A 10,000-nucleotide genomic window follows, 5' to 3' on the forward strand; every position below is an offset into this window, starting at 1 on the left:
CTCCTCCTCCTCCTTCTCCTTCTCTTCGTCCTTATCTTTCCTTATCCTTCTTCCTTCTGATCTCTTTCACTCTCCCAACCCCTTTCCTCCTTCTCTCTCTCTCTCTCTCTCTCTCTCTCTCTCTCTCTCTCTCTCTCTCTCTCTCTCTCTCCCCCCCTCCCCATGGCAGCTGGAGCACGCAATAATGTCCATGAAGTCTTTTTCTTTCTTTTTCTCTTTTTTCTTTCTATTTTCTCGTTTTTTTTTATATTTTCAAGGGGACATTTTCTCTTTTTTCTTTTTTATGGTCGTGGAGAGAGAGAGAGAGAGAGAGAGAGAGAGAGAGAGAGAGAGAGAGAGAGAGAGAGAGAGAGAGAGAGACCTTTTTTTCCTGTAATGTATAGTTTGGTGATATTTTGTAACTTGGTGACCTTAACCTAGTGGCCTTAGTCTTGTGACCTTAGCCTTGTGACCTTAGCCTTGTGACCTTACCTTGTAGAGACATTAAGTTGGTGAGTTTAGCTTCTGATGGCATTAGCTTGGTGACCTTAGCTTGTGGTTGATCTTAATTTGGTGACCTTAAACATAGTGACCTTTGCTTTGTGACCTTTGCTTGGTGATCTTAGCTTTTGGTGACATTAACGTGGTGACCTTAGCTCTTGGTGACATTAACTTTGTGACCTTTGCTTGGTGACTTTAGCCTGGTTACCTTAGCTTTTGGTGACATTAGCTTGGTGACATTAACTTGGTGACCGTAGGTTTTGGTGATCTTTGCTTGGTGACATTAACTTGGTGACCTTAACTTGGTGATTTTAGTGTGGTGAGCTATGCTTGGTGAACGTTGCCTAGTGACCTTAGCTTGTGGTTGACCTTAGTTTGGTGACCTTAAAGTTAGTGACCTTAACTTGGTGAACTTTGCTTGGTGACCGTAAACTTGTGACCCTAATTTAGTGACCTTTGCCTAGTGACTTTAGCCTTGTGACATTAGCTAGCTGACCATAACTTGGTGACCTTAGCTTGGTGACATTAGCTTGGTGACATCAACTTGGTGACCTTAGCTTTTGCCTTAGGTTTTGGTGACCTTAGCCTTGTGATCTTTTGCTTTATAACCTTAGTTTGGTGACCGTAAATTTGGTGACCTTTGCTTGTTTACCTTAGCCTGGTGACCTTTGCTTGGTGACCTTAGCTCTGGTGACCTTATCTTATTGATCCTCCTTGATGGTGACTTAAGCTAATTAGTATAAACTGCATGGGGATCTGAATTCGTGACTTAAACTTGGGACTCTAACTGGTGACTTGGGACTCTAACTGGTGACTTGGCACTCTAACTGGTGACTTGGGACTCTGACTGGTGACTTGGGACTCTAACTGGTGACTTGGGGCTCTGACTGGTGACTCTAACTGGTGACTTGGGACTCTGACTGGTGACTTGGGACTCTAACTGGTGACTTGGGACTCTAACTGGTGACTTGGGACTCTAACTGGTGACTTGGGACTCTAACTGGTGACTTGGGACTCTAACTGGTGACTTGGGACTCTAACTGGTGACTTGGGACTCTGACTGGTGACTTGGGACTCTAACTGGTGACTTGGCACTCTAACTGGTGACTTGGCACTCTGACTGGTGACTTGGGACTCTAACTGGTGACTTGGGACTCTGACTGGTGACTTGGGACTCTAACTGGTGACTTGGCACTCTAACTGGTGACTTGTGACTCTGACTGGTGACTTGGGACTCTGACTGGTGACTTGGCATTCTGACTGGTGACTTGTGACTCTAACTGGTGACTTGGGGCTCTAACTGGTGACTTGAGACTCTAACTGGTGACTTGGGACTCTAACTGGTGACTTGGGACTCTAACTGGTGACTTGGGACTCTGACTGGTGACTTGGCACTCTAACTGGTGACTTGGGACTCTAACTGGTGACTTGGCACTCTAACTGGTGACTTGGGACTCTGACTGGTGATTTGGGGCTCTGACTGGTGACTTGGGACTCTGACTGGTGACTTGGGACTCTAACTGGTGACTTGAGACTCTAACTGGTGACACTCATACTGGTGACTCAAACTGCTATATAACTATTTCAACTCAAATTTAACATGTAGAGTTGTCAGTGTGTTGGGATTCATTATTTATTGTTAATTACTAATATTATTCGCTGACACAAAAAAGTGGTTCTGTTTTATTTTATTTATTTTTTTTTTTTGTCGGAAAACTTCTACTGTCACGTGTTGTTGTTGTTGTTGTTGTTGGTGGTGGTGGTGGTGGTGGTGAGTGTTGTGAGTGTGTGTGTGTGTGTGTGAGTGTTGTCTTTGTTGGTATGTTATTATTTCTACTGTTCGTCTCTATGTGTGAGTGTGTGTGTGTGTGTGTGTATGAGTGACTGTGAGTGTGTGTGTGTGTGTGTATGAATGACTGTGAGTATGTGTGCGTGTGCGTGTGTATATGAGTGATTGTGAGTGAGAGTGTGTGTATGAGAGCGTGAGTGCATGAGTGCGTGAGTGAGTGCGTGACTGCGTGTATGCGTGTTTGTGCGTTTTGTAAATCGTTTTGTGCGTTGAGATAAATTACTTGCCCGAAGCGACCTGTCCACCCCTTCCACACCTGCTCCGGACAGGTGTGGCGGGGCAGGAGGAGGAGGAGGAGGAGGAGGAGGAGGAGGAGGAGGAGGAGGAAGAGGAAGAGTGAAATGGACAGAGTGAGGTATGGAAAGGGAGAGGAAGGAAAATAGGCACAGAGTAGGAATAGAAGGAAAACAAAGAAAGGAAAAGGAAGAGAAGGAACAGATGAAGGAAAGACAAGGAGAGAGAGAGAGAGAGAGAGAAGAGGGAAGAAAGGAAGACAAAGTAAAGGAAACGAAGGAAAAGAGGAAAAGATAGAGAGAAGTGAAGGGATGGAAAAAAAAATGAGAAAGACGAAATAGAGAAAAGTGGAAGAAACGAAAGAAATGGAGAGAGAGAGAGAGAGAGAGAGGATGAGGTGGAAGAATAGTTGGAGGAATGTTGAAAGATAGAAAGAAGGAAGAAAAGAGAGAAGAGAAGAAAAAAAGAAGGAAGAATAAAGAGGATTAGAAGGAAAGAAGAAAAGGAGGAAAGATAAAGAAAATAATGTAAAGTAGAGGGAAGAGAGAGAGAAGAGGAGAGAAGAAATGAAAAGAAGGAATAATTATAAAGAGAAAAGAGAATGAAGAAGAGGAGAAAAAATAAGGAAAAAGAGAAATAGTAATGGAAATAAACAAGAAAAATATAAATGAATGGAAAATGAGTGAGAAAAGTGAAGGAATGAGAGAGAGAGAGAGAGAGAGAGAGAGAGAGAGAGAGAGAGAGAGAGAGAGAGAGAGAGAGTGTATCCCTCGTGACTGATTGGATCGCTACAGTATTGCTCCAGTCTCACTCTCTCTCTCTCTCTCTCTCTCTCTCTCTCTCTCTCTCTCTCTCTCTCTGCAGCTGTTACCAGTGTAATAAAAATGGCGGCTTCTCCTCCTTCCACATCTCTCTAGATTCTCTAGAGCAATAATGGTACGACTACTACTACTACTACTACTACTACTACTACTACTACTACTACTACTAACCGAGCCGCTATTACAGAAATTTTATGTGGCTCTCTCTCTCTCTCTCTCTCTCTCTCTCTCTCTCTCTCTCTCTCTCTCTCTCTCTCTCTCTCTCTCTCTCTCTCTCTCTCTCTCTCTCTCTCTCTCTCTCTCTCTGTCTCCTCCTCCTCCTCCTCCTCCTCCTCCTCCTCCTCCTCCTCCTCCTTTTCCTCCTCCTCCTCTTCCTCCTCCTCCTGTTGCTCGTGGATGCGTTTCATATTAAGGGCTTATGAAAAATTTTGCTCTCTCACCTCCTTGTATTCATTTCCTTATTTATGCTTCCCACCTTCACCCTGACGCTTTCCTCGTTTTCTTTGATTGCTAACTGTGTGTGTGTGTGTGTGTGTGTGTGTGTGTGTGTGTGTGTGTGTGTTTACCTTTATTTTCCTTTACCTGTTCAGAATAATAGACAAAAAATAGATACAATATTTTAGTGTTATTTGGACGACTGACAAGGGTGTGTTTTAAATTCAATTATTATTATTATTATTATTATTATTATTATTATTATTATTATTATTATTATTATTATTATTATTATTATTATTGTTGTTCATTTGTATAATTTTCATATTCCTGTATTTTAAAGCACGTGACTCATCATTTTGTCAATAAACTAACTGAACTAAACTAAACTATTCGTGTGTGTGTGTGTGTGTGTGTGTGTGTGTGTGTGTGTGTGTGTGTGTGTGTGTGTGTGTGTGTATGTGTGTGTGTAGACGGACAGAGAAACAAGCAGATACAGACATACAGAAGGACACATGCAGGGCGGCAGTAAAAAAAAATTCTCTCTCTCTCTCTCTCTCTCTCTCTCTCTCTCTCTCTCTCTCTCTCTCTCTCTCTCTCTCTCTCTCTCTCTCTCTCTCAATTAACAAGATAATTTGTGAGGGATGAATTAAAGAGAAGGAAAAGGATACAAGAATCGGAGGAAGAGAGAGAGAGAGAGAGAGAGAGAGAGAGAGAGAGAGAGAGAGAGAGAGAGAGAGAGAGAGAGAGAGAGAGAGAGAGAGAGAAAGAGAGAGAGAGAGAGGGAAATGGACTCGGAGCTGGAACAGAGATGGGAGAGGGAGAGAGGGAGAGTGAGAGGGAGAGTGAGAGGGAGAGGGAGAGTGAGAGGGAGAGGGAGAGGGAGAGGCTATTGAGAAGGTTCGCTGATGTAGGTAATTCTTTCCTCTTATTCTGGGTCGCAAGAGGCGTGTGTGTGTGTGTGTGTGTGTGTGTGTGTGTGTGTGTGTGTGTGTGTGTGTGTGTGTGTGTGTGTGTGTGTGTGTGTGTGTGTAATTATAATGTCTCGCCAGGTAAACTAGACTTTGTGAGGTCAGGTTAGGTCAAATTAAGTCACAGTTTGTATGAGGTAAGGTTAGGTTAGGTTAGGTTGGGTTAGGTTGGGTTAGGTTGGGTTAGGTTGGATTAGGTAAGGTTAGGTTAGGTTGGGTTAAGTTAGGTTGGGTTAGATTGGGTTAAGTTAGGTTGGGTTAGGTAAGGTAAGGTTAGGTTGGGTTAAGTTAGGTTGGGTTAGGTAAGGTTAGGTTAAGTTAGGTTGGGTTAAGTTAGGTTAGGTTGGGTTAAGTTAGGTTGGGTTAGGTTGGGTTAAGTTGGGTTAGGTTGGGTTAGGTTGGGTTAAGTTGGGTTAGGTTGAGTTAAGTTAGGTAAGGTTAGGTTAGGTAAGGTTAGGTTGGGTTAGGTTAGGTTAAGAAGACGCAAATTCATGACACGAGAAAGATAGAATGAAGGAAGAGAAGAATGAAAAATAGAAATGAGAAAAATGAGAAAGGAAAAAAAAATAATGAAAGATTTAAGGAGAAGAAACAGCAAGAAAAATCATAAGGAAGAGAATGAGAACAAGAAGGAAATAAACGAAGACGAGGAAAAGGAAGAAAAAGGAAAAAGAAGAAGAAGAAGAAGAGGAGGAGGAGGAGGAGGAGGAGGAGGATAATTTAAGGCAAGTGTGTAGCGGGTCAGCTTTGTGTAGGTGAAGAATATTGTGTGTGTAGGGAGCGTGGGGCGTGAAGAGGGCAGGGCGGGGAGGCGAGTGTGTGGGCAGACCAGGAGGAGGAGAGGAGGAGGAGGAGGAGGAGGAGGAGGAGGAGGAGGAAGAGATGGAGGGGAAATTGATACTGAAGAAAAGAGGTGGAAGAAGGACAAGAAAGGACAGACGTTGAAGGAAAGTGGAACAGGATGAGTGACAGAAGATGATGATGATGATGATGATGATGATGATGATGATGATGATGATGATGATGATGATGAAGTTTGAGGATTTATTAAGAGAACAAGAAAAAGTTGAATGTTGAAAAGAAGAAAAACAGGAAGAACTAAAGAAAAAGAGAAGAAGAAAAGGAAATAATAATAATAATAATAATAATAATAATAATAATAATAATAATAAGAAGAAGAAGAAGAAGAAGAAGAAGAAGAGGAAGAAGAATAGGAAGAAGTAGAAGAAGAAAACATGATATATAGGAAGAAATGCGATAATGAAGGGTGAAAATAGAATATAATGAGAGAGAGAGAGAGAGAGAGAGAGAGAGAGAGAGAGAGAGAAAAAAGGCAAAAGAGAGAAGAAGAGACAAGGAAGAGAAGATAAAGTACTGGAGACAGGGGAAGGGAAAGAGAAGGGAGGAGAGGAGGGAGGAGGCATTTTATCAACGTGATTGGGGAGGAGGAGAAGGAGAGAAGAGAGAAACGGGAGAAGGGGGTGAGGAGAAGTATGTGGCGCAGAAATAGAATAATAATAAGTCGTGGGGAGAGCGTGGGAAGGGAATAGGAAGGCTGGGAAATGGAGAAACACGTTGCTTGTTGAATTGCTTAGTGTAATTGTGAACATAAAGAGGCTGGACTGGTAACATTAAGGGGAGGAAGGTGGAGACAAGGAGGGAGGGAAGAGATGGGTAAGAGAAGTATTAGGAGAAAGAACAGACGAAAGGGAGAAGAGAAATATGAAAGGAGTGATGGAGAGGGTGATAAAAAAGTGTGGAGAAAGAAGGAAGGAAGGAAGGAAGGAATTAATTAGGAATCAGAGGAGAAGAAATGAAGGAAGGAGAAAAGTAAGTAGATGCAAGAAAGTTAAGGAATGGATGTAAGAAAGTAGGAAGAACTAGGAAGGGAAGGAAGAAGGGAAGAAAAAGAAAAAAAGAGGAAGACAAAGGGCTAGGAAGAGGGAGGAGAGAAAGAATGAGGTAAAAAGGAAAGAAGAAAGTAAGAGAAGGAAAGAGGAAGGAAAGAGGAGATGAGAAGGATTGTTAAGAGGGAAGGAAGGAATAGGAGACAGAAAGATAAGGAAAGGATTAAGAAGAAGGAAAAATCTGGGAAACAAGAAGACAATAAAGTAAGAAGAAGAATAAAGGAAGAAAGAGAAATAGAAGTAGAGAAAAAGGAGAATAGGAAGGAAAAGAAGAAAGAGAGTAGTAAGAAAACAAGAAAATAAACGAGGAAGAAAAAGAAGAAAGGGAAAAAGAAGGACAAGGTAAGAAAGAAAGAAGAAAGAGACAAGAGATAAATAAAAAGAAATAAGAAAAAATTAAGGAAGAAAAGTAGGAAATATGAAGGAAAGCAAGCAGAGAGAGAGAGAGAGAGAGAGAGAGAGAGAGAGAGAGAGAGAGAGAGGAGGGAGCAAGGTAGGCAAGTAGGCTCCTTATAAGCACCACCTGACTCACCTTCGTCTCATTAGAGGGTAATGAGCCCGCCACCACCTGTCAGGCGAGGGTGGCGCTAACAGGTGGTGGAGAGGGAGAGAGAGAGGGAGAGGGGAGAGGAGAGAGAGGAGAGGGAGAGGCATCAAGGTGGCAGGTGTTTGTAATATTCGCCCCATAAGATGCTCCTGTTTACCTGCAAACATGTACACAAATTCACCTGTGCTGGGTTGTGTGGCAGACTTTACAGGTGAGAAGATTAGCAGGTAAGCGCAGGTAGGAAGGAAAGGGTTGAAGTGTGCTGTTAGTTATTATTTATTTCTTATTTTTTTATTTATTTATTTCATTTCTATTTTATTTACCTGGACCAATTTAGTGTGTGTGTGTGTGTGTGTGTGTGTGTGTGTGTGTGTGTGTGTGTGTGTGTGTGTGTGTGTGTGTGTGTGTGTGTGTTTCAGATTCTTTCGCCTTCACGCCTCGTTTCATTTGAAGATTTTGTGTGTTATGAGAGAGAGAGAGAGAGAGAGAGAGAGAGAGAGAGAGAGAGAGAGAGAGAGAGAGAGAGAGAGAGAGAGAGAGAGAGAGAGAGAGAGAGAGAGCCTTGCCTTTCTTCTTGCTACACACCACATTATTTTTCCATCCCTCTACACAAAATAAATAGACAGACAGACAGATAGACAGGCAGACAGACAAACACCCAAAAATTCAATAAAAACACAGAGAAAACCATGAAACACACACACACACACACACACACACACACACACACACACACACACACACACACACACACACACACACACTTCAACTGACCTCCAAATTTTTTTCTGTTTCGGCTTAAATTCAATCCTGAAAAAAAAAATCACTGAAGACAAAAGAAAAAATGGAGGAGAAGAAGAAGAAAAAGAAGAAAAAGGAAAAAAGAAGAAAAAAAGAAAAGGAAGAATAATAAAAAGAAAAGAAAAGGAAGAAGAAGAAGAAAAAGAAGAAAAAAAAAAAGAAGAAGAAGAAGAAGAAGAAAAACAAGAGAAAGGAAATCACTGAAGACAAAAAAATAATAGAGATGAAGAAAAAAAAAAAAAAAAAAAAAGAAAAGAACACCACCACCACCACCACCACCACTACCACCACCACCACCACCACCCCCAACAACGACAACAACAACAAGAGAGAGTGTAGTAGTCATCATGTCCAATTTCTTGTAAAGTCAGCCCGCGTCTTATATGGTGAAAATTACGTTTTATAAGGCAGAGAACGAGTCTTTTTGAGGCAGAAGCACCTGTGTGTTGTAGTGAGGTGGCTTTCTTCACCTCGCCCTGTGCTGAAGGTCGTGAGAATTTGCATAATGGCCAGAGAGAGAGAGAGAGAGAGAGAGAGAGAGGGAAGGTAAGGAAAGATTAGAAGGGATAGGAAGAAGGAACGGGCAGGGTGTAGAGAGAGAGAGAGAGAGAGAGAGAGAGAGAGAGAGAGAGAGAGAGAGAGAGAGAAGGTGGGGAGGGGAGGGAGGAGGGAGGAGGGAAAAGGGAGAAATTAAGGAAAGATTAGAAGGGAAAGGAGGAAGGAAAGGGTTTGGGAGAGAGAGAGAGAGAGAGAGAGAGAGAGAGAGAGAGAGAGAGAGAAACTATACATTACGACCCGGGAAAAAATATGTATATGAAATGCAATAGATTAATAATATACTCTCTATATCCTCCTCCTCTTCCTCCTACTCCTACTCCTCCTACTCCTCTTCCTTTTCCTCCTCCTCCTCCTCCTGCTCCTCCTCCTCTTCCTCCTCAGGTTGTATTATCATTTCCTTGGCAGTGAGGAAAGATGAGGCAAGACAAGGTCACTGCCAAACACCATACTAACAACACAATAACAATTCAAAACCCTTCATGGCCGAGAGTCTTCACGTATGCGAATATAAAACGTCTTAAGAGCATTACAAAAACAGGAAACGTCCACCTAAACAACTCCTTCATACAAAATTGCTAGTTAATACACGTTAGGAATGTTTCGTTGTTATAATTGGATCGTTTTATATCAGTTCAGACTCTCTAACCTTTTCAGTACAAGGACATATTTTGAGCGTGAGTTTTGGGTATGACTAGACAGTTTTATTTACATTAGCAAGGGTCTATGGAGGTCAGAAGATTGATGGCCATGGTCTTCTGTATTTTAATCACCCATCTAAGTTTCTGTAGCTGTATAAAATCACCAAATAATAAGCAGAATGAATGTGAAAATGCGTCATGGTGCTGAAGAGGTTGATTTATGTATTAGCCGATTGAATGTTGCCTTCGTCGTTATTGTAATGGTAGTTTAATCTTTTCCAATGCCAGACAATGTTTTTACTTGATAAATAGAAGTTTTGGGGCACTTTTTCGTGGTGAGCAATGTTGACATAGCTTGTGACTAGACAAAATCAAGTCTCTTTTCTCTCTTTTCTTTCTTTTTATGTCTATTCTAAGTTTTTTTTTACAGTGGTATGAAGATTAACGAAACACGACCAGAGCAGGAAAATTTTTAAACTTTAGTGAAAGTCATTCGTTTGTTTAGCCCCTTCAATACTGGGACACATATTTACCTTTGAGTTTGTGTACGATTAGACCATTTTATTGACATTAGCAAAGGTCTATGGAGGTCAGGAGATTGATGACCACAGTCTTCACTATTCTAATCCCCAAATATGTATCTGAAACTGTATAAAACCACCAAATAGTAACCAGAATAAATATAAAAACGCGTCATTGTACTGAAGGGAGTTAAGCGTGTTTTCATGATGCTAATGATAGAGTTCAACACCTTATTCA

General features: G+C 41.6%; 1 protein-coding gene across 7 annotated transcripts in view; it reads right to left on the reverse strand.

Moving 5' to 3' along the window:
- LOC123502556 (metabotropic glutamate receptor 5-like) overlaps positions 1-10,000 on the reverse strand; it is a 126,300-nt gene that overhangs the window by 62,921 nt on the left and 53,379 nt on the right. The window lies entirely within an intron of this gene.

Source organism: Portunus trituberculatus, chromosome 12, assembly GCF_017591435.1.
Source record: "Portunus trituberculatus isolate SZX2019 chromosome 12, ASM1759143v1, whole genome shotgun sequence".
NCBI lineage: Eukaryota > Metazoa > Arthropoda > Malacostraca > Decapoda > Portunidae > Portunus > Portunus trituberculatus.